This window comes from Dasypus novemcinctus, chromosome 19, assembly GCF_030445035.2.
Source record: "Dasypus novemcinctus isolate mDasNov1 chromosome 19, mDasNov1.1.hap2, whole genome shotgun sequence".
NCBI lineage: Eukaryota > Metazoa > Chordata > Mammalia > Cingulata > Dasypodidae > Dasypus > Dasypus novemcinctus.
Window position 1 is genome coordinate 64,771,662 of NC_080691.1, and position 25,189 is coordinate 64,796,850.

Sequence of the window (25,189 nt, forward strand, 5' to 3'; positions counted from 1 at the left end):
GATTATAATTCTTTGAAGAATATTCTTGGTCCGGACATGAGACAAACTAAAATCACCCAACTGCTCACAGACCTGAAGAATTAGTGCAAACATTTGCCGCCTAAAAACCCAAAACTGTAAAGCTTTTCTGGCAGTGAGCCTTTGACATCAACATCTTCCTCTCCTGACAGCAAGATGTTCCTGCTTGGCGAGGACACGTGCCACCCTCACTTTGAGTCTTGATTTTTTTCTCTTCATCTAAAAGGAAGGAATGGACCCCTAGCCTTTTCAGTTCTACCAGTTCCTCGTGCTGGTGCATCTGTAGAAGAACGTCACGGTACCCACCAACTCGCCACTGAGGCACACCTGCGGGATGGTGGGCCAGTTAGAATAGTCTCTGATGCCTTGCCGGAGCTCGGGGTCGTCCAGCACTTTGTGGGCTGCGTAGTTACGGAGGCCATGCAGCGGCAGGATATGCCCTACGGCGTTGCTGAAGCTGCACTGGGGCTGCTGTGGCGTCCCCTAGAGGAAGATCACCGCCTTGTCCTTCACCAGCGCCGCCAGTTGCTCCTATGAGCCGCTGCCGCCGCCTGCTGCTGGAGCCTGCCGCCCGCGCACCTGGACCCCGCAGGCTGCCGCTGCTCCCGCCAGGCCCCCAGTGGAGCAGGGTCGCTGCATCTTGGCCCAGGGCCACTCAAGCCAGCATGCCCGCCGGAGCCATATGTAGGTCCCAGACCTGGGCTATTTGGAGTGAAGGTTTTCACTGTAGAAAGTTTGCAATGGTGGCAGGGCAGGATCACTGGGGCAGGATGTTGGTGATGGGGATGTGTTGGGAGGAGTGCACTTGGAGCATGGCTCTATGGAATATGAATGTGTTCATGTGATCATGGAAAATTATCTCAGTGGGTGGAGACCCACACACCAACTGATGAAAATTGAATTCCTATCCTGGGGTGTCTTGCTACATTATAGAGAGGCAAGAATCTTTAGAGTATATGAGCAGTGCCTAGTGAAAGAGGACAGAACAAGTGCCAGACTCTGGATATTAATGCTTGTACTTAGGATCCTGGTTCTTGTAAGGCTGAAACTTAGCATTGTAATATATATTGCCTAAGAGTTACCTGCTGAAAGATTCCTTGTTGCTCATAAGTGACCTCTCTTTGAGCCAGGTTCAGCATATAATCTTAATGTGTTCTATCTAGCATGGGATATTACTACCAGGGACAGGTCTCCCTGGCACCAAGGAATTATTACCAAGCACCAACTATTAATATTAATGCATTTGGGAAAAGACCTTGAGTAAAAGGGAGAAATATTAAATACACATGAGTTATTATGGCTAAAAGTTTTTAAAGTAAGGAGTCATTCCAAAAGTTGTGCGTATGCACTTCTCAGGAGGTTCTCACTGAATTCTACAGTAAACAGTGCCTCAAGCAGGGGTGTATTTAATGCCTACAAAGATATCTAGACTCTACATGCAGGGCAGACAACCCCAGGAAATTAGCACCCCATCAGTGGATCCTCCCTTGGATTATGTGATAACCTGTTTCCCCAATATATCAGAGTTAGACTCATTTATAATTTTCCTACATTTGTTCTTCTGTCCCTTTTATTTGAAGCTGTAACTAACAATGTAACCATTAAATATATATCCCAGAAATTTAAAACTCTGGGCTCTTCATATATCAGTTGAGCCATGAATCTCAGCAGAATTGCAACACCTACTCTTGAGTTTGTAGAGCTCACCAAGGATAGCTAATAAAAAGATGATCAGGGACAATGCCTTTCCAAAAATAGAGTATCTCCAGCTGCAAGCTAGTCTGTTCCATCCATATGCACCATGGGATCTAAGCCCTCTCTCAGTTGGAAGCAGACTGGGAATGACCATCCTCAATTCTCAAGATTGAGAAATGAACAAACATAAGGATGGAATGCAACTGTGGAACAAAGTAGATTCATTGGTGTATTAGTCAGCTTTCTCTAGGAAAACAATCAACAAGAGATATCTGTCACTAGTAAGAGGTTTATTAGAGTATGTTACCCAGCCATGGGAATGCACAAACCCGGGTTCCACAGGCAAGCTACAACCAGGAGCTCCAATAAAAGTCAAACAAAGACTCTTGACAAGTTCTGGGAAATGTTGGCTGTCCAAAGATGAGCTGGGAAATTCTCTCTCAATGCTGAAATCACTTCCCCTTTTAAGGGATTCAACTGATTGGATTAAGTGTCACTCATTGATGATGACAATCTCCCTGATTTATGTAATTATAACCAGCTATCTATGATTTACCACTGCAGTAAAGTCAATGGTGACTCAAATCCATAAATTCCCTTGTATTACAGTTAGCCCAGTGCTTACTTGAGCAAACAACTGGGCACAATTACCTGGCAGAGTTGACACAGTAGCCTAACTATCACACTTAGTATTCTAGGAATGAAAGAAATTTTAACATTGATATAAAAACAGTGGTCAACAGAGGTTGTGTGGGTAGGGAGAGGTAAGGATAAGTGTAGTATGGGGTGTTGGGGGACATTGGAATTTTTCTGCATGATATTGCAGAGACAGATACAGGCCATTATTTATTTTGTCAAAACATATAAAATTGCATAGTGTAAAACATTGAAAGCATAAAACAATGTAGACTAACCATGTGTAGTAGCAATGCTTCAACATTTGTTCTTCAATAGTACAAAAGTATCATACTAATGAAAGATGTTAATAGGGGGAAATTATGGGAGAAGGAGGAGGTGGGATATATAGGAATCCACTATATTTTTGATGTAACATATACATAATCTAAAGGGTCCACAGAATGAAGGAATAGAGTATGGATTAGAGTAGACTTACTGATATTCTGTTCTGGAACTATTGTGATTAGTAATAGAAGTAAATGTAGCATTGAGATGGAGAAAGTGGCCATGGTAGCTGCTGAGGGTGGGTAGTGGGAAGAAGAGATGTGATGTGGGGGCATTTTCAGGACTTGTAGTTGTCCTGGATGGTACTGCAGGGACAGTTACTGGACATTGTATGTCATCCCATGGCCCACTGGGTGGACTGGGGGAGAGTGTAAACTTGTAAACTATAATGTGGACCATTGACCCTGTGGTGCAGTGGTACTCAGAGATATATTCACCAAGTGCAATAAATGTCCCATGATGATGGAGAGATTGCTGTTATGGGAGGAGTGGGGTGATGAGGATTGGGCCATACGGGGACCTCATATTTTTTTAATGTAACATTAAAGAATAATAGTAAATAAATAAAATAAAAATAAAGAAAAAGTTTGACAAAGAGATACAGTTACTTGCAATGTATTTGTTAAAATTAAAACACTATATATTAAAATTCTATATTCAAAGAAAGAATACTTCAAACATGAAGGATAAATATTTTCTTAAAAAAAAAAAAAAAAGATTCTATTGCTAACTGACATGTCCTAAAAGAAATGTTTAAAAGTTTCTTAGGGAGAAGGAAAACGATAATAGATCAGAAAATTTTGTCTTCTTTATGAAAGATAGAGCATTAGTGTTGGAATAATGAAAGTGAAATAAAATATTTTATTTTTCATATTCAAATGTTTTAACAGTTACTTTTGTAAAGAAGTGACAATAATAATTCACTGTTTAATTATAATATATAGATATATGAAAAGAATGACTGTAATCTTGGAAGGGAAAGAAGGAAAGAACTGAGTATGTTTTCTTGTACATTGCTTGCAGTTGACATAAAGTGGTATATTATTATGTGAAGGTATAGCAGTTTAATACTATTGATGAAATCCAGAAAGAAATATTGGCCTATATTTGGAAACTGGACTTTTCCTCTGGGCATATGAGATTATATTGGGTTCATTAGGGCATTGAAATAAAAGGCTTGGCAAAAAAGTGAGTTGGAGGGTTCTTAATGTTGGAGTTTTGATGTTAGAGTTGGATGCTGAAGTAAGCACACAGAGGAAAGAGAAGCAAGTCCCAGGAAGAGAGGAACCCTGAGTCCAGAAAGAAGCAATCCTTGGGAAGAGAGGAACCCAGGAAGCCTGAACCCTGTCAGATGTTGGCAACCATCTTGCTCCAATACATGGAAATAGACTTTGGTAAGGGAAGTAACTTATGCTTTATGACCTGGTATCTGTAAACTCCTACCCCAAATAAATACCCTTATAAAAACCAAGTGATTTCTAGTATTTTGCAACAGCACTCCTTTGGATGACTAATAGAGAAAGTATCTCAAATTAAATAAAAATGTGTGTTAAAAACTCACGGACAACAATTAAAAACAATTTAGTTTTAATTGTTGTGATTGACATGTCATTGATATGTTGCTATGTTTAATTATTGTGATTGGTATGTTAATAGGGGAAATGTAATGGAAAAATATCCATAGAATGTTATATAACTTTTACTGCTGCTTATTTGAGAGCTTTTCCAAGCCAACCTTCTAAGATAAGGCATGTGAATCTACCTTACAAGTTTAAGTAGCAAAGTTATTATTTTCTCCATAAAGTCAAACATATGTTTATATCATAGAAGTTGAAAAAAGAGGGAAGTAGATGTGTTTCAAGTGATAAGGCCTCCCCTTACCATATGAGAGGACATGGCTTTGATCCCTGGGGCCTCCTGGTGAAAAATAAGAAGGGAAAGCATGCCTGCACAGTGAGCCAGTGCCTGCATGGTGAGCCAAGTGCCCATGTGGTGAGCTGATTGCCATGCAAATGCCCACATGGTGAGTTGAGTGCCTGCATGGTAAGCTGAGTTCCTGTGCGAGTGCCCACATGGTGAGTCGAGTGCCCACATGAGGACCTGCATGGTGAGGCAGTGCCCATGTGGTGAACCAAGTCCCCACATGAATGCCAGCCTGGCAAGCCATGTGACTTTGTGGTGAACTGAGTACTCACGTGAGTGCCCATGAGATGACCCAGTGCCCTTGCAAGTGAACCATGAAGCAAGATGATGATGCAACAAAAGGGAGATGGAAAAGAAAGTCAAGGTGAAGTACAGCAGAAACCAGGAACTGAGGTGGCAAAATTGACAGGGATATTCTTTCCACATCAGAGGTCCCCAGGATCGAATTCCAGGAAATCCTAGAGGGAAAGATAAGAAGCGGATACAAAAAGAGAAATAGTTGCAGAAGATCACACAGTGAATGGACACAGACAGCAAAAACAGCAAGGTGTGGGATGAGAAGGGGATGAGAAGGGGTAGGGAAAAATAAGATTAAATCTAAAAAAAATAATTTTAAAAAAAGAATGATTACCCTGGGTTGCTGCTTCATGAGCCAGGGGGGAGCCTCAGACCCTGACAGGAAACTCTTCCCTAATTTCCCTCTGCTTGTGGCCAGAGTGTCCTGAGCATCCCTAGAGGCTAGACCCATTCTGACATTCTTCCAATGAAGATGCTGTTTTCAGAGAGTCCATACGGTGGATGCCCTAAGATCTGAGGATGTTCACTGACAAGTTCCCCTGACTCAGCCAATCCTTGGTGATTTAAGTTTATGAAAATTGTAGTAGAGGTGTATATTATAGCACTTCCAGAAAATTTTGGAATAGCTTCAAAGTTATTTCTCCTATTCTTTGGCACATGGTACTGAATAATCCTGTAGGGATTAGACTTAAATTAAATGACAGGACAATTTAAACATCTCAATTTTCTAGCAGCACTTAGAAAGGTTTAAATACTTAATCTTAAAAAGTGCTATGATGAACCTTGGGTAAGTGTGGAAAGAAATGAGAGAGTTGAATCTGTGGATAGTTCTTTGACAAATACAATTCCTCATAGTTTTATATTTTACATTTCCACTCATTAATGAGAATGAACTCAGATGTACAGAAATTCTACAAACTTTACCCAGAGAATCAAGGTCTCCCAACATAGATGCTGCCATACATATCCTGCATTTGTCCTAGATGATAAAGCTTTGTTTATCCACACACTTGATAAAGGGATTAGAAAATTAAAAGAAAAATGAATTTAAGTGCTTTTTTTGAGAGCTAGGTATATAGCACATCATTGGAAGATACCAACAGATGCTACTACCAATCAGCTGAAATTAAGTTGTTTGTTGGCAATGAATGCAACTTTCCCATATTTTTTCTTTTCATGATGATGGAATTTTTAGAAATAATCTCAGACAAGTAGAGGGATATCAGCATCTTGTGACTCCAGTGCTTCATCAGAACACAGAAGGATATCCTGTAATACTAAAATATTACTGTGTGTAATCTGACTTTGTAGAATATGAAAAATGAAAGCTACAAAGTCAAAAGTGATTTCCTAGTAAATGTAATAATGATAGAAAACATTTTCTCTGGCAACAAGCTCTTTATATCCTTGCAAAACTCTTGGCCAATGAATTAATCAGCCCCAAAGACATTGATCTGATCCACCAACATGTCCCACTACAAAACCAATGTAATTTTGGCAAGTGGCATGAGGTTTTCCAATTAGGGCCCAATGGAAAATGATTTTGTACTTCATGTAGCACTTGTAGCAGAAAGCCAACACTTTCAAGTTTTTCTCAACACAAATGTTATTCAAACTCAATCTCTTTATCAGGTACAACATGTTCAAATATGGCCTCAGTATGAGCTCATGAAAGCTTATTTCCACCTAAGCATCACTGAAATGTTAGAACTCTCCAGAAGATCAGAAAGGCCCATCAGCTACCTCAGTTATATCCAAGATCTATTGCATTCTAGGAAGGACTGTGATTTGTTATTGCATCAACTTTGACCTATGTGATTTCTCCATGTCTCGAGATGTTTTATTGCTAATGGATGATATAAATAATGCCCTCGAGTTCATTAACAGTATTGAAAAATTCATGGTCATCTACTTTTCCTTGTTCTCAGTTAGGAAGACAATATAAAAGGTTGCTGGTTCAACTCCATATTAGATAAGCTGGCAGCCCTTAAAAAAAGCATGATTGTAGGAGTCATAGTTCCTTTCATTGTTACAGACAATAATACCTGGATCTGTAGTAGAGTGACCTGACTTCATAAGAATCCTTTATTTTCAAAAGTGATTAAGTACTACCTTTATAAGTTTAATACCAATGATATTAGGGAAGTGCTCATCCAGCAAGAACTGGTCATCTGTATTGGTGGGATCATCCTGAATTATTCAGTAGTTTGCTGAACTATATGCAATTTGAATTGATCGTCCATGCAATGGAGTATAAGATCCATGACAGAGGGAAGCCAGCCATATACTTATATTAGTTGTCACTATTTGAAGTTAGGCATCTTCTGTTGGATATTCTCTACCTTAACTAAATGGAAGTTGTTGGCTGAACAGGTGTAAAATCAATAGGCCTTTAAATAGAACTCCTGCTGGGTTATATGACTGAGTATGGCAGATCCTGGAGTGCACGTCCAATGCACTGTAGCTGGGAAGCATTTGCCACAGCAACCAACCCACCCAAATATGACCACATATGAGATGACTTTCTCTGTCCTTGCTGAAGATTTGTTGCAAATATTGACCAGTCAAAATACAGACAGATCATCTTGGAGTTACTAATGGTTGTATCCATTGTATTGGAAAGAAATCCTGAGGTAGAATTTCAAGACACAGTAGATATAGACAACTTTGTGAAAGAAGCATTTCATTAATTTGAAAAAGATGAATGTGTGCTAAAGGAAGCAGAAAAACATGATGACATGACTTCCTTTTATAACTCCCCAGCATGCCCCTGGGAAAAACAGGAACATGTAGTTATTTGACAAAAGCTTTGATGAAATTGCAGCTGGAATGAAAAATCAAGCCCAACAACATTGACTTATGTCTGGTAAGGCAGTGAGGAAGGTAGAGGGGCCTCTGTTAAGACACTGAATAGAAGTAGGTTAAGTTTTGTGTTGAAGCATAATCAAGGCAACCATGCTTGCCTGGAATGATCATGCTAATGAAGTGTTTATCAAGTACTTGGCACAGTTACTGAACCTCTTTTACATGTCATAGACCATCTATTGATAAGAAATGCTTTTTCTCAAGTGAAAAATTTTCTCAGGATTATAACAACAATAATAACCTTCATTATATGACAAAAATAGTTTGTGGACTGAAAATATTGAAAATTCACCTCTGTATTTCATGAACATGAATCTTTACTCTTTGTACTAAATTCCCACTTCAATGCAATTAAATTGAGTTGGCTTACTAAACAAAAATATCTGGAGGACACCTAGGCCTCCCTCTCCCCTTGTTCTTGCATTGGGCATTAACCACCCCCTGGTGATGCAGAGGCCCCTGCATCTCTCCTCCTGTGCCCTGCAGGGGAGTTTGAGTCTGGCCTCACCCTGACATCCTCTCTGTTTCACTCACACAGAAATACATGGTTGTTTTATTTATCAGCCAAAGGGGTGCTGATGCAAAACACCAGAAATTGGTTGCTTTTTATAAAGGGCATTTATTTGGGGTAGGAGCTTATAGATACCAGGCCATAAAGCATAAGTTACTTTCCTCATCAAAGTCTATTTTCACTTGTTGGAGCAAAATGACTGCCAGTGTCTGTGAGGTGTCAGGCTTCCTGGGTTCCTCTCTTCCAGGGTCTTGCTTCTTTTAAGGTTCAGGGTTCCTCTCTTCCTAGAGCTTGCTTCTTCTTGGGCTCAGGTTTCCTCTCTTCCTGGGGTTTGCTTCTGTTTCCTCTGTGAGCTTACTTCCTGGGGCTCCAGTTTAAGGCTTCAGCATCAAACTCCAACAACAAAACTCCAACATCAAAAATGCTCAACTTTGTATTTTGCTATATCTTTTATTTCTGAGTCCCCACCCCTTGATTGGTGAGGACTCAACACACTAATCATGTGGCCCAAAGTCCTAATCATAACTTAATCATGCCCAGGTATAGACCAGATTACAAACATAATCCAATATCTATTTTTGGAATTTATAACCATATCTAACTGCTAGAGTTGTCTCCTCAGCTTTCATATTGGTCATTTCAAGAGAGAATGTGTGCATAATGTTGTCCCTAACAATTGTGACTCTTAAATTGATGGAGCATACTTTAAGTATATTATTTCATTGACTCAATAATGCTTTTTTATCTGAAGACTGACAGCATCAGTTCATTATATAATCAGGCATTGCAGGAGATGCTCAGAGGAACACCCAGGTTATCTCCAGTAAGTGCCAAAGTCCACCAGCTGTATTCTGCATTTGACAACTGTAGGCACAGAGAAAATAGAGTGAAAAACCCATGTAGAGTGGTCTCAACTGAGCCGAATGAAGGAGGAACATTACCTTTGACAGTGATGAGGAGAGAAGTGTCAAATAGTGCAGCCACCATGGTGGTGGCTAATGAAGAAGGGAAGAGACATGGGGCAGGCTCCTCAGCAGATACTGCAGGGACAGGTGGGTTGCATTGCAGGAGCACAGGCAAGGGGTGCATTTTAATTTCTCTTTTGCTGTGGACATATCTGAGCTGATCAGCAGGGCTCCTACCTTCTTTGCCTCTCAATGCCATGGTGGAAAAGAGTAAAATCATTCCACATACTTGATGTGCAGCATTACACTCTCCACCACCCTTCCTTTTCTAAAATGTGGACACTGTCACTGTATGTTTAAGGCATAGGTCCTCATAGCCAATTTAATCCAGTAAGGACAAGGACAGGGACATCAAGCAGTATTTGAGTATTAGTTAGAGCTCTCAACCACTGGTACCTTCCTAAAATTAGTGTTTTGTGAGTTTGAAAATCAATACAGGTGTCACACATGATCAGGGATGGAGTGATGGAGTAGGAAATTTCAAAAGTACAGAGCTCATGTTGTCACCATGTCCCATATGTGTCCTGGATGTGGTCGACACAAAGCCTCTCTCTGCTCCTCTCCCTGTGCTTTGTGCAAAGGGGACTTTGAATGTTCCCAGGTCTGTGTAAAGATCCTGGTTGACTTCTAGTGACAAAATTGTGATCAATAGCTTATCCTGCTTCCCTTTGTTTCTCTTTCTGCAGGCACAAGTGTTCCCAGGAACAGAGTAACTCACACTATGGGAACTGTTCACCTGGAATGAGTCCACATTGGGAGGGATCATTCCTGGGAATTTCACTGACAGCATGACTGTTCTTTCTCAATGAGAATTTCCAATTTCCCTCTATCACAGTATCGAGAGGAAGAAAGTGAATACAACCATAGCCTCAAGCCCAGGTAACAGGGCTTCACTCGTCTGGGACTTGGGAAATTTTTCTCCCTCTATCTCATTCAATTTATTTATCTATACAATAGAGATAATTATCCTAACTGCCTCACAGAGGTATCATGAGTGATTTTTGTAAAAAGCTATCTCTATTTTCAACATTTTCCATAATATTTGAATAGAAAGAGGCACTGTTCAAATGTCAAAGATTGTATTGGAAAGTGAATGAAAGCAAGAGTGAATGAGCTTTGATCTGAAGAAGAGGTAAGGAAAGAGTTTAGATGGCAGAGATGAACAGGATACAAGTCAGAAACTCCTTGTTTGATGCGTGACTGTGGCTGACCTCATTTTTGGTAAAGGAAAGGGAGAGGAATTTCCTGCAAACACTAGACTGTCATTGAGCCCCTTGCTATGCACCAAGTCTTGGGAATTCATTTGTGTAAGGCACTGCCCTGCCATCAGCAGATGGTAGGATATGTGAGGAAACCAAAACAAATTTCTAGGAAGAAATAATCAATCAAAATGGTAAACAGCTGGAATTTATCCCTGGCCATTAGCAAAGCCGTGAGAGAATCAACAGTTTAAAAGGCAGGCAATAGGCCTGAGCTCTCTCTCAGATGCTCTCTTCCTTGTTGACCCCTGTTCCTGCACTCTGTGCACCATTCTCACCATTTTTCCTATGCCATGTGGCCATCCAAGTAAACCAGAGGATATGTAATCTATAATGGGGAATTGTAGCCTATAAATCAGCCTGCTTTATCACTCTTCAGCCCTTTCCTCTCTACCTGGGAACTCTAATCTATTATTTCCTCCCATTTCTCTTCCCTTCCTGTCTGAATAAATTACTAGCATAACCAAAAAAAAAAAGAGATAAGATATAACTTATAAAAGACATCTGCAGTAGATTGAATCATGTAAGTCAGGAATACAACTGCTGAATCTTAATCCACATTCCTCTGGGTATGAGTTCATTTCTAAATAGGACCCTTTGAACATGTATTATCCTTTATTATCTGGAATCATTTGAGAATAGGATCTTGTAGGATCTTACTTATGCATGGACAAAATGAAAGGTCTTGATTGATATAGTGGGAGGCTTAATAAAAGAGGAAATTCAGACAGGCAAGAGGAATGAGAATATGGAAGCTAGTGTAAACTAGAAAGTGAGTCATAATGATAGAGAAAATGCCATGTGACTGGAAAGCAGAGTTGCAAATCAAGGGGCCCAAGAATTGTGGCAAGTAAGAAAGAAAATATTACAGAATTCAGGAAGAAAGCACAATCTTGTTCATGACTTTTACTTTGGACATCTAGCCTCTGAAACTGTGAGCTAATTTAATCATTTTGTTAAACAAAGTGAAGCACTGCACTTGGCATAGTAGACTGCAAACAGTGGCAGCTTTTAGTACCAGAAAGAGGAGGTGCGGCTATTACATAAACATAAAAATAGGGAAGTGGCTTGGAAATAGTTAATAGATATTGACTGGAAGAATTTGTAGTTTCTTGGTAGGAAATCCTTGGTTTTCTTTTAAGGGAAGGTTGGTAAAGACATGGATATTAAAGTCATTTCTGAAGAGGTTCAGAAACAGGTGAAAGAAGAAGAGAAAGTTGCTACCATCATATAGAATACATAGTTCATTATGGACTGAATGTTGATAAAAATGTAGTTCCATTGAGACCCTACAATGCAATGATGAATATAATATTGCAAACTGCAAGAAAGGTGATCTTTGGTATAAAGAGGAGGAGTGTTCAGTAGAACTGTTCAGTAATGTCCAGAGGAAAACAGGGCCTGAAAATTCTCAACTTCTCCAGGTAGATTATTCCATGACTTGGGCCAAAGTTGGCTCTCAACAGCCTGCAGTGTGCTTCCCAGAGATGATTTCAAAGAGAACAGGACTACAGTTTGGTCTTACCTGCCTCACCCTTTTCTATGAAATGTAAGAATAGGACTTAGGTATCAAGTCACCCATTCTAGAGGAAGCTAGATTTGGAAATATATAACTTTATTTTCTGATGACATGGACCCTTTCAAACTACATGGTAAATCAACAATTTGTTGAGACTTTACCAAGTGCTGAAGTGCTGCCAGCCTAGATGGAAATACAAATGGAATAAACAGAAACATGGAAGCAGAAATAAGAACTGAAGAGTTCTCCTTGGGACGAGACAGTAGCGTGCTTGGACAAGGCATTGCAGAGTGAATACTACACTACCGCATTTAGAGAGAGTTGGAGTTATGCACTAGCATTCAGGGAGAGCATGGCCAATGCACAAGACTATGGAAGTGTTGACTGCAATTTCAGTTGGACTGGAAGAAGTCTAGTCCATCTGCAGTTCACTCTCAGGCCTTAAAATCTAGTGGACATTTCCCTGATGAGATTTAGATGTGCCTGGGAAATGTAAACCCAGTTTGTCTTCCAATTCTTCCTTCTAGAATGGTCATTTCTATCCTACATCTGTCCCACCAACATATTTCAGAAATGAATAAATGGTTTTCCTGCTTTCACAATTTGACAGATGGGGAGGAATTTTCCTTAGGATGAACACACTTATGACTGATTCTTCTAAGACTGAGTAGTTACTGAAAGACTTAAGTGTTTTAGGATATTGCTGTGTGGTAAATGCATTTAGCAGGTGGAAAGAACATATGTGGTCCAAAAGGCAGACGTTGGTAGATTTCTTTGAGTGCCAAACAGACATCTATCTTTATATTAATCTATGTTCCTTGGGATATGAACACTTTATAAATGGAACCCTTTGATGACATATTATCACTTTAGAAGTGAACCCATATTTTAGAAAAGGATGTTTTATTATTCTATTTATTATATGGCAAATGGAATGAGGTTAGTCGATTTCTCTGAAGACATTTGTAAGAGAAGAAATTGAATTCAGAGAGAGGAGTGAGAAGTTGGAAGTTAGTATAAATTGGAAAGAATGTAATATAACAGGGGGGCAGTTGTACAAGTTAATGAACCCTAGGTTTGGAGTAAGTCTGCAACATAATATTAGAGATTTGGGGGAGATAGTGTGGTCTTGTTTCTGCCTCAATTTTGGATTTCTATCTTCTGAATTATATGTGATAGCATATTTCTCTTGTGAAGCCCAATAAGTGGTATTTGTTATAACAGCATGGCAATCTAAGTGTGTGTCTCCTGTAATCTTATGAGAATTTCCAAATATGAAAAGAAGGAAAAACAGATATACCTCACCCATACTTTGGAACCTTTGTGTTATATAAATTCCCAATGTCATAGCACCCATTTCCCTGACATATTTCATAATGCCATAGATGCTCTAACCAATGATGAATAAATTAATATTATGCAGTTTATGTCATTGCAAACTGACTTGACAAAATGAGACCTATGGATAATCCCTCAGTCAAAATACTTAATACATCCCAATGTATAGTAAAATGGGGCATTCAGGGATTGAAACCTGCCATATAAGACTTACAGAAAGGATTTTAATGTCCACTCCTTCTCCATTTAACAACCCTATCTGGATTAGAGCAGGGCAAGATGGCATCTGAGTGCATGCACCTCATAATCTCTCCTGCAAAGAAGCGGCTGAATAAGATCAGAGTCCAGCTGGACTGGGCTGTTTTGGGTGCTTGCAGGACAGGAGGTGTCTGGACGTTGATTTAGTGAGACAGTGACAGAAGAGATTCTTGCAACAGGTAGAATTTTGGGTCTCTTATAGGGAGGTCAGAAGTTGTGGACAGGAACCTTCCCCCTAGGGCTGGTGGCCTGGCTGTGGTGATTTCTGAAAACTTTGTTGTGATGAGGCGCTCCCAAAACCTGAGTGGGCTGTTTGGGGGCTTGCAGAGCAGGAGGTGTCTGGATGTTGATGTGGTGAGATAGTGAGAGAAGCGATTCTTGCAAGAGGTGGAATTCTGGGTTTCTGACATGGAGGTCAGAAGTTGTGGGCAGGACCCCTCACCCTAGGGCTGGCAGCCTGGCCAAAACAATCCCTGAAAACTTTGTTGTGCTGTGTTGTTCCCAAACCCCATGTTAACCAGATGTGTGGTTCCCAGGTCTGTATTCCCTAAACCCTGGTAGCCCATGCTCCAAAGACTCTCATACCTTGAGTCTGCAATACACGGAATTCCCATTCCCAAATCCACTGTGCCCTGAAGTCCATCTGAGGTCCTTGATTATCCTAGCCCTCTGTGTTTTGTGTTGTTGTTGTTGTTGTTTTCTCCTTGAGCTTGGAGGAGTATACCAGCTGACTTGGGGAGAGTCTGGGAAGAAAGGAGAAGTGAATCTGCTGAGGAAGCCAAATTTACCTAAATGTTCTGGGATAGGAAACTTGATCTGAGAAATGGTGCAGTCAGAAAATCAATTTGACCTCCCCTAGCACATCTAAGGGGGAGGGACTGTAAGACGTGCTATCCAAGCTTCCAATAGCATATTTGGGGTTGCTGGTGAGGTATAGGTGCTCTCAGGCTGGAAATAAAGAGTCATTGTCTTCTGTGTTGAGTTGGTTCAACAAGGACCCACTTGAATCTCCTACGGGACCTCTCAGGCAGCTTTTCTGCTGCCCTGGGAGAGAGGGAAATGAGGAAGGGAGAAAGAGGGAAGGTCAGATCCCTAAGCATTTTACTTAACTGCAAAGAGGATTGCTAGATTGAAACATTGGTCTCTTTCTTTCTTTCTTTCTTTCTTTCTTTCTTTCTTTCTTTCTTTCTTTCTTTCTTTCTTTCTCTCTTTCTTTCTCTCTTTCTTTCTCTCTTTCTTTCTCTTTCTTTCTTTCTTTCTTTCTTTCTCTCTTTCTTTCTTTCTTTCTTTCTTTCTCTCTTTCTTTCTCTCTTTCTTTCTCTCTTTCTTTCTCTCTTTCTTTCTCTTTCTTTCTTTCTTTCTTTCTTTTCTTTCCTCTTTCCCTCTCTCTTTCTCTTTCTTTCTTTCTTTCTTTCTTTCTTTCTTTCTTCTCTCTTTCCCTCTCTCTTTCTCTCTTCTTTCTTTCTTTCTTTCTTTCTTTCTTTCTTTCTTTCTTTCTTTCTTTCTTTCTTTCTTTCTTTCTTTCTTTCTTTCTTTCTTCTCTCTTTCCCTCTCTCTTTCTCTCTCTTTCTTTCTTTCTTTTTGTCGTGGTTGCTAATATTGCATTGTCTCCTGGACTTTTCTCCCATTTATCCTGCAAGGTCTTTTTACATTTATTTAGGTTTTTTTTTCTTCTATTTTTCCTCTTCTTGTGTCCCCCCCCTTTTCTTTGACCCCATTATTCTCTTTTTTTCCTTTTCTCTCCTTTTGTTCTTTTTTATTTTATTTTATTTATATAATAGATGCTGCAGGGAGCACTTCGCACTTGCTGTGTTTACTCATCTTCCATTTCCTCTTTTCTGTGTGTATTGATTTTGACCACCTACACTCTCCCCTTTACCCTACATCTTTCTATGCTCCATTATCTACTGTTTTTCTTACATTCCACCTCCCTTTCTTTGGCCCCCAAATTGTCTGACATTTTATTTCTGATACCTGTGTTCTGTTTTCTGTCTTTTATCCACTCTTGATATTATTGTCTTTATTTTCTCTTTCCCTCTCTCATGAAAACACTGGCCTTTTGTTTCATACTATATTCCTCCCCATATTCAGTTGACTGTCTCATCATAGGTACTCTACTTACTGCTATAACACTACACAACTTACATGAGTCTAATATCCATTCTCCCAGATCTCACACTGTTGCTCTGTTAACATTTATTACCAATACTACTTTATTCATTTTCTTTTCTTACTCATTTTACTTTCACTGGTCCTAATATTTTCCTTCAAAATGAACTTAGCCAGCAACAAGAAAACAGAGTAAGAAGAACAAAGTGACAAAGAGAAGACATAACACTTATGCATGAACAACAACTAATTAATCCCAAGACTAGCCAAAGAAGGTAAGGAACTGATTAAACCCTTCAAGATAAAATGATGACCAGACAGCAACAAAAAACTACAAACCAAACCAATAATCAGGAAAACATGGCTGAATCCAATGAACAAACTAAAAACCAGGAAGGGGAGCAGATATTCAGACAAATAATTAAAGATCTCAAAACATATATTAGAGACCAACTTAATGAAGAAAAGGAAGAGATTAACAAGAAGAACACACTTGGAGAGGAAATTGCAGACATATGCAAAAAGATAACAGATATGATGGTGATGAACACCACAGTTCAAGAAATCAAAAATACACTCACTATGGGCTATGATGTGAACCAATGTATATGAGGTGCAGAGGTTCCCAAAGATGTACTTACAAAATCCAATGGATGTGTCATGATGATGGGAATGAGTGTTGTTGGGGGGGGAGGGGGGGGATGGGGTTGAATGGGACCTCACATATATATTTTTAATGTAATATTATTACAAAGTCAATAAAAAATAAAAAAATTAAAAAAAATACACTCACAGCAAATAGCAGCAGATTAAAAGAGGCAGAGGAGAGAATTAGTGATGTGGAAGACAGTACATCTGAAATCAAACAAATAGTAGAACTGATTTATAAAAACATAGAAAAATCCAACTAAGACTTAGGGACCTGAATGATAATGCAAAATGCACAAACATGCGTATTATAGACATCCCAGAAGGAGAAGAGAAGGGAAAGGGACAGAAGGGGTGTTGCAGGAAATAATGGCTGAAAACGTCCCAAAACTACTGAGAGAGATGGATGTATATGTCCAGGAAGCAAAATGCACCCCAAACAGCATAAATCCCAACAGGCCTACCCAAAGACATATACCTGTCAAATTATCCAATGCTCAATACAAAGAGAAAATTCTAAAAGCAGGAAGAGAAAGGAGAACAATCAAATACAAGGGAGGCTCCATAAGATTAAGTGCTGATTTCTCATCTGAAACCATGGAGGCAAGAAGGAAGTGGTATGATATAGTCAAAGTACTAATAGAAAAAAAATTTCCAACCAAGAATACACTACCCAGCTAAACTAGCATTTAAAAAATGATGGAGAGTTCAAAATATTCACAGATAAACAGAAATTAAAAGAGTATGCCAACAAGAAACCTCCCCTTCAAGAAATACTAAAGGGAGTTCTGCAGGAAGAAAGAAAAAAACAGGACAGGCAGAGTTGGAGAAGATTGTAAGAGCAACAAAAAAGACAAAAAGAGAAGGAAATAAACAAACCAAATATGACAAACACAAGTCCAAACAAAATATGGCTAACATAACAAATTCCTTGAAAGTAATAACACTGAATATCAATGGATTAAACTCACCTGCTGAAAGATTCAGACTGGAAGATTGGATAAGGAAATATGACCCGTTTATATACTGTTTACAAGAAACACATCTTAGACCCAGAGATTCAAGGAGGTTGAAAGTGAATGCCTGGAAAACAATCTTACAAGCAAACAATAACAAAAAAAAAAAAGACAGGAGTAGCTATATTAATATCAGACAAAATAGACTTTAAGTGCAAATCAATTGTGAGAGACGAAGATGGATACTACATATTAGTGAAAGAGATAGTCTTTCAAGATGAACAAACAATAATAAATATTTATGCTCCTAACAAGGGCACCTCTAAATACATGAGGAAAACACTGGAAAAATTAAGTGAAAGAATAGATGCCTCTACAATTATAGTGGGAGACATTAATACACTACTATTAACTTTTAACAGAACATCTCAAAAGAGAATCAATAAAGACACAAAAACTTTGAAGAGTATATTAGAGGAGCTGGACCTAATAGATATATACAAATCATTACACCCAAATACAGCAGGATATACATTTTTCTCTTGTGCACATTGATCATTCTCCAAGATAGACCATATGTTAGACCACAAAGAAAGGTTCAATTAATTCAGAAAGATCAAAATCATACAAAATAATATCTCTGGCCACAGTGGAGTAAAACTGGAAATCTGCAAGGGCCAGAGGCCCAGAGTTCACAACAAGATGTGGAAATTAAACAGGACATTCTTAGAAAAACAGTGAGTCAAAGAGGAAATCTCAAAAGAAATTAATAACTACCTTGAAACTAATGAAAATGATAACACAACATACCAAAACTTATGGGATGCAGCAAAAGCAGTACTGAGAGGGAAATTTATAGCCATAAAATCATACATCAAAAAAGAAGAAAGGGGAAAAATTGAAGAACTACCCACACATTAGGAGGAATTAGTAAAAAAACAACAAAGTAACCCCACAGGAAAAAGAAAGAAAGAAAAGAAAAGAAAGAAAGAAAGAAAGAAAGAAAGAAAGAAAGAAAGAAAGAAAGAAAGAAAGAAAGAAAGAAAGAAAGAAGATAAGAGCAAACAAAATGAAATAGAAAATAAGAAAGCACTTGAAAAGATAAACAAATCCAACGGCTGGTTCTTTGAGAAGATCAATAAAATTGACAAACCTTACCTAGACTTACAAAGAAAAAAGTAGAAAAGATACAAATACATTTAAAAAAAAGAAATGTTAAAGGAGATATCACCACTGACCCCACAGAAATACAGACTATCATAAGAGGATACTTTGAAAAAATTTATTCCAACAAAAATGAAAATTCAGAGGAAATGGAAAAAATCCTAGAAACACATAAGCAGCCTATATTGATGAAAGAAGAAATATACTATCTCAACAAACCAATCACAAGTAAAGAGATAAAATCAATCAGTAAAAACCTCCCAACTCAGAAGAGCCCAGGGCCAGACATCTTCACAGGTGAATTCTACAAAAAATTCCTTAAAGAACTGATGCCAATCTTGTTGAAACACTAACAAAAAATCAAAACAGCAGGAACATTACATAACTCATGCTATGATGCTAAAGTTACCCTAGTACCAAAGCCAAACAAAAACACCACAAGAAAGGAAAATTACAGAACAATTTCTCTAATGAACCTAGATGCAAAAATCCTCAACAAAATACTTGCTAACCATATTCAACAACACATTAAATGGATTATACATCATGACCAACTGGGCTTCATTCTGGGCATGCAAGGATGGTTCAACATAAGAAAATCAATCAATGTAACACACCATATAAACAGATTGAAGTAAAAAATCACATGATTATATCTAAAGATGCAGGAAAAGCATTTGATAAAATACAGCACACTTTCTAGATTAAAAAAAAACTGCAAAAGATTGGAATACAAGGAAATTCTCTGAACATGGTAAAGCGTCTATATGAAAAACCCACAGCCAGCATCGTTTACAATGGTAAAATCCTAAAATGTTTCCCTCTAAGATCAGGAAAAAGACAAGGATGCCCACTGTCACCTCTTCTATTTAACTCTGTCTTAAAAGTAATTGCTTGGCAGTGAGACAAGAACCAGAAATAAAAGGCATTCAAATTGGAAGGAAGAAGTCAAAATTTCATTATTTGCAGATGACATGATCCTATACATAGAAAACCCTGACAGGTCTACAACAAAGCTTCTAGAACACATAAGTGAGCTTTGTAAAGCCTCAGGATATAAGATTAATGTGCAAAATTCAGTAGCATTTCTGTACGCCAATAATAGGCAAGCTCAGGAGGATATCAAGAAACAAATACCATTTACAATAGTAAATATAAAAATCAAATATCCAGGAATAAATTTAACCAAAGATGTAAAAACTTAAATACAGAGCACTACACAACACTGTTCAAGGAAATCAAAGAACAGTTAAATAAATGGAAGAATATTCCCTGTTCATGGATAGGAAGACTAAATATTATTAAGATGTCTATCCTAAAAATCTGATTTACACATTCAATGCCATCTCAATAAAAATCAACACAGCATTTTTAATGAACTAGAAAAACTAGCTATAAAATTTATTTGGAAAGCAAAGAGGCCTCAAATAGCCAAAGACATATTGAAAAAGAAAAATGAAATTGGAGTAATCACACTACCTGACTTCAAAGCTACAGTGGTGAAAATAGCATGGTATTGGCTCAAGGAGAGACACACAGACCAATGCAACCGAATTGAGAGTTACAATATAGATCCTCACATATATAGTCATATAATATTCAATAAAGCCATTGAACCCTCTCAACTGTGAGAAAATAGCCTTTTCAACAAATGGTACATGGAGAACTGGATATCCATATGTAAAAGAATGAAAGTGGATTACCAACTCACACCTTATACAAAAACCAACTCAAGATGGATCAAAGACTTAAATATAAGCTAAGACCATAAAGACTTTGGAAGGCAGTGTAGGGAAGAATCTACAGGACCTTGTAATAGGAAATGGCTTCATAAACTTCACACCAAAAGCAGGAGCAGCAAAAGAACAAACAGATAAACGGGACTTCCTCAAAATTAAAGCCATTTGCATCTCAAAGGAGTGTGTCAAGAAAGTGAAAAGGAAGCCTACACAATGGGAGAAAATATTTGGTAAACATATATGAGATAGGAGACTTATAACCTGCATATATAAAGACATCCTATATCTGGAAAAGAAAAAGAAAAACAACCTATTTTAAAAATGGAAAACGATTTAAACAGACACTTCTCCAAAGAAGAAATACAAATGGCTAAAAAGCACATGAAAAAATGCTCTAAATCTCTAACTATCAGGCAAATACAAATCAAAACTACAATGAGATACCATTTTACTCCCATAAGATTGGCAGCTATGAAAAAACAGAAGACTGCAAATGCTGGAGAGGATGTGGAGGAATAGGAACACTCATCCACTGCTGGTGGGAATGCAGAAGGATCCAGCCATTCTGGAGGACATTTTGACAGTTTCTCAAAAAACTAGCCATAGATTTGCCATAGGACCCAGCAATTCCACTGCTGGGTATATACCCAGGAGAACTGAAAACAAGGACACAGGTATTGAATAGATGGAACCAATGTAACTGTGTGGGCAAAGGAATTGTTCCCGAAGAGTACGCAATGATGGATATAAGACATGTTAAATTGCACCAAAAATATATAGGGGATGATAGGCTAAAATGTAAATCATAAAGCAAAACATAAGATAACTAAAAATTTAGAAAATTATATAGTCTAAGATATAAACCACAATGTAAACACAAATGTTACCTTGTTTGAAACCTATTGTCTCAATATCTGTACATCAGTTTCAGTAAATATTGTATGAATATGTACAAAGATTACAGCTGTGGAAGGGAAAAGTGTTTTACGTGGGATATGTGGGAGTACTGTATATTGTATATATGAATTACTGTGATCTAAAACTTTTGTGAAGATAAGCTCAATAATTAGGGAAAAAAAGAAAGGATGTAGACACTGGTGAGTAGACGAAAGAAGTTGCCTAGCCAATTTGCATACAGGGCAACACATTGCAGTGGTGGAAGGCAAAACATCAAAAACAAAGCTCTGGCATTTTAAAATTTTTTGATACCCCAATTTATTTTTACCTTAATTTTTCTAAATTAATATGTATTCTATATCTAACCTTTAAACATCACTATATTCCATTTTACTATGGAATCTGGCAATATATTGAACTTCATTTTTGAAGAAAGTTTGCATTGCAGAGAGGTGCAACAATGGCAGGGAAGGAATACTGTTGTGGGATGTTATTGACAGGTGTCACATGTTTGGCAGGGAGTTCTCCAAGGCATTTATCCAGGGTACATAAAAATGTTTTGATATTTTCATAGTGGTTACAATTACAAACAACAACTGAGGGAGAGCTGAGTTCCTAGCCAGGGGAGCTCTATCACAGTCTCTAAAGGAACAGCAACAATCCCCCAAGTGCAATGGCAAAGATCAAAAAAGAAGGAAGGTCCAACAATGAGCCCTTGATACTAATGATTATTCTTGTAAGCCTGTGCACCTGAAATAAGAACAAGGCTTAGAGTTGCAGGATGCCTAATAGTTACCTCCTGAGAGCCTCTGTGTTACTCAAATGTGGCCAGTCTCGAAGCAAAACTCAGCATGTAAATGTGTTGCCTTCCCCACAGCATGGGACATGACTCCCAGGGATGAGCCTCCTGGCCGCTGAGGGATACTACCAAGTAGCAGTCGATGATGTAAATAGAAAATGACTCTGAATAAAAGGGTCAACTCGGACCAGCAGATTATCTCAGTCTACATATAATACAAGGAGTTAAACATGCTTTTTTTTTGGTCTTTTTTTCTTTATTCATTTTTTAAATATTACATTCCAAAAATATGAGGTCCCCATATATCTCCCACAGCAACATTCTCCTCCATCATCATGAGATATCCACTGCATTTGGTGAATATATGTCTGAGCATCGCTGCACCTCATGGTCAATGGTCCACATCATAGCCCACACTCTCCCATATTCAATTCAGTGGGCCATAGGAGGACATATAAGGTCTGGTAATTGATCCTGCAGCACCACCCAGGACAACTCCAAGTCCCAAAAATGCCTCCACATCTCATCTCTTCCTCCTATTCCCCACACCCAGCAGCCACCATGGCCACTTTCTCCACACCAATGCCACATTTTCTTTGATTACTAATCACAATAGTTCATGAATAGAATATCAGTAAGTCCACTCTAATCCATATTCTATTCCTCCATCCTGTGGACCTTGGATTGGTTTTGTGTCCATTCCACATCTATGTCAAGAAGGGGCTTAGAGTCCCCATGGATGCTCCTACTTTCAGCTGTAGGCACTCTTGGTTCCATGGTGTGGTGGTTGACACCCTTCAACTCCATGTTAACTGAGTGTGGTTAGTCCAATAAACCAGAGTGTAGGAGCTGAAGTCTGTTGAGGCTCAGGGCCTGGCTATCATATGGTCAGCCCAGAGATTCAGATCCCCTCGGTATATATTAAGCCCCTGCCCCAACTACAATTCTGGTAAAGTAACAGGAAAGGCTTGTGAAAGATCACATCTGAGTTCAGCTCCATCACACAGAAAAACCAACTCCAAAGAAGGGCCAACTGACATGGCAGTGAACTCCACCTGGCATGACCATAAAACCTGTGGGTCTCTGTAGCCCTCAGAAGAACCAATACCTGGGGTTGTATCTACTTTATCTGTCCCTGGGACTCTGCTCAGGTGTGCATAATGGCAATCCCTCTGATAACCTCCTGGCTCCTTTTTAGAGACTCATAGCCATATAAACTCATCTGTCCCTTCCATATCCCCCTTGATTTAGGTCAAAAATGCATTTTTAACTCCTGTTATTATGCTGTTCCTTTAGGGACTGTGATAGAGCTCCCCTGGCTAGGAACTCAGCACTGCCTCAGTTGTTGTTTTTAATTGTTTCCACTATGAAAATATCCAAACATTTTTGTGTACCCGGATATATGCTCTGTAGTACTCCCTGTCAACCATGTGTCCCCGTCAATAACATGCCACACCAGTATTCCTCCACCGCCATTGTTGAACCTCTCTGTGATCCAATACCTCCTGAAAAGTGAAGCCCAATATATTGCCATGTTCCCTTAATAGAAAAATGGAATATAGTGATGAGTTTAAAGGTTAGATATAGAATATATATTAATTTGCAAAAATTCTACATCTTATCTTTTTATTTTCTTTTTTCTAATTATTAAGTTTATCTTCACAAGTGTTTTAATCACAGCAATTCATATATACAATATACAGTACTCCCACATATCCAACATAAAATCTTTTCTCTTCAACAGCAATAATCTTTTTACATATTCATACTATATTTACTGAAGCTGATGTACAGATATTGACACAATAGTTTTCAAACAAAGTAACATTTGTGTTTACATTGTGATTTATATTTTAGACTATACAAGTTTCTAAATTTTTAGTTATCTTATGTTTTACATTATGATTTGCATTTTAGCCTATCAGCCCCTATATATTTTTGGTGTAATTTTACATGTCTTATATCCATCCTTGCATACACTTGTGAAACACTTCTATTGCCAACACAGTTACATTGGTTCCATCTATTCAATACCTCTTTCCCCCTCCCCTTAGGGCCCACAGTGACAGTCAATCTTCATTTCTTGAAGAGCCATGTTCAGAGATACTTGCAACAGTATTGAGGGCTTGACAAGCTCAACTGCCCTAATGCCCTGGGAGCCACCATTTCTCATGAGAGATACAATTCCCTCTATTTGGTGGCCTCAGTCCTCCCCAGGAAGTGGGTGGCACCCAAGCGTGGGGCAGGTAAGGACCCCCGTCCCCTCCCGGGCCTAACAGCCCGCCGGAGAGGGCTCTTCCGTCCGCCCTTAGTGGACCCCTCGACCAGCCCTGTACAGGCTCGGTCTCTTCTGCCCGGCACTCTGCGCGGGCCCCTCATCGCCCCTCCCCCCTCAGGAGGGCTCTGGCGCACTGCAGCTCGGTTCACTCGGGCCCAGCCACCCTAGAGGCATCCGATAAAGTCCCTGCTGTCCCTTCACCTTACCCCCACCTCGCTCCATAATTTGGCGGACCCCATGCCTCTTCCCCTCCCACCGCAGCCATTCCTTCGTTACTTCCTCCTCATCATTCCCGCCCTCATTACGCTCCAGTCCTGCCTCCAGGGGGCTCGCCCCCCCCCCAGACCTATTTTACAGAGGAGGAGGAGGACAACGCTCCCGCCGCGTCTAACTCCGATTTCGCCTCGGCAGGCGCTCAAATGGAACGAGTACTGGAGCAGGGCCCGCAAGGCCAAGATGACGAATTTCCGCCTTCTTCTTCGGCTGTGAGCCGCCCGCCTAAACCACAGGGCCAAGGGCGGCCCACATACCCGGCCCCTCCCCGGCCTGGCGTGCCTCCTCTCTCTACTCCTCCCTCTGCACCGCCTTGCTACGGCCCCACCTTCCCACCCCTGAGGGCGGCGCTTGGGATGAGCTTTCCCCCTCCCCTTCTGCCCCTGTCTCCTGGGACCCGCCCGCCTCCACGTTGCCAAAGGGGCGGGTCCCCCTTTTCGATTCCGACCCCTGGGCTCCGCCCCCGCATGAGGCTTCCTCTCTCACCCCCCCCCCCCTCAGATCTCCCTTCTGCTCGCTTAGCCAATCTGGATCCCGGGCCGGAACACCAAACCCGCCACCTCAGCCGAGGCCAACAAGGAGGGAGCGCCGCCGCCTGAGGGTCCTGCAGCACCAGATGAACCAGCTCTCCCTGGGTGCGACGGATCCAGAGGAAACGAGGAATTTACTTCATCTATACCACGCAGCTAAACACGCTCACCCCGCCCCTCACCCA

At 39.6% G+C, this 25,189-nt stretch overlaps 1 pseudogene; it reads left to right on the forward strand.

Annotated features, from left to right (window-relative positions):
* The first annotated feature begins 551 nt into the window (after positions 1 to 551).
* LOC101442759 (phosphorylase b kinase regulatory subunit beta-like) lies at positions 552 to 24,690 on the forward strand (annotated as a pseudogene).
* Positions 24,691 to 25,189: the final 499 nt, after the last annotated feature.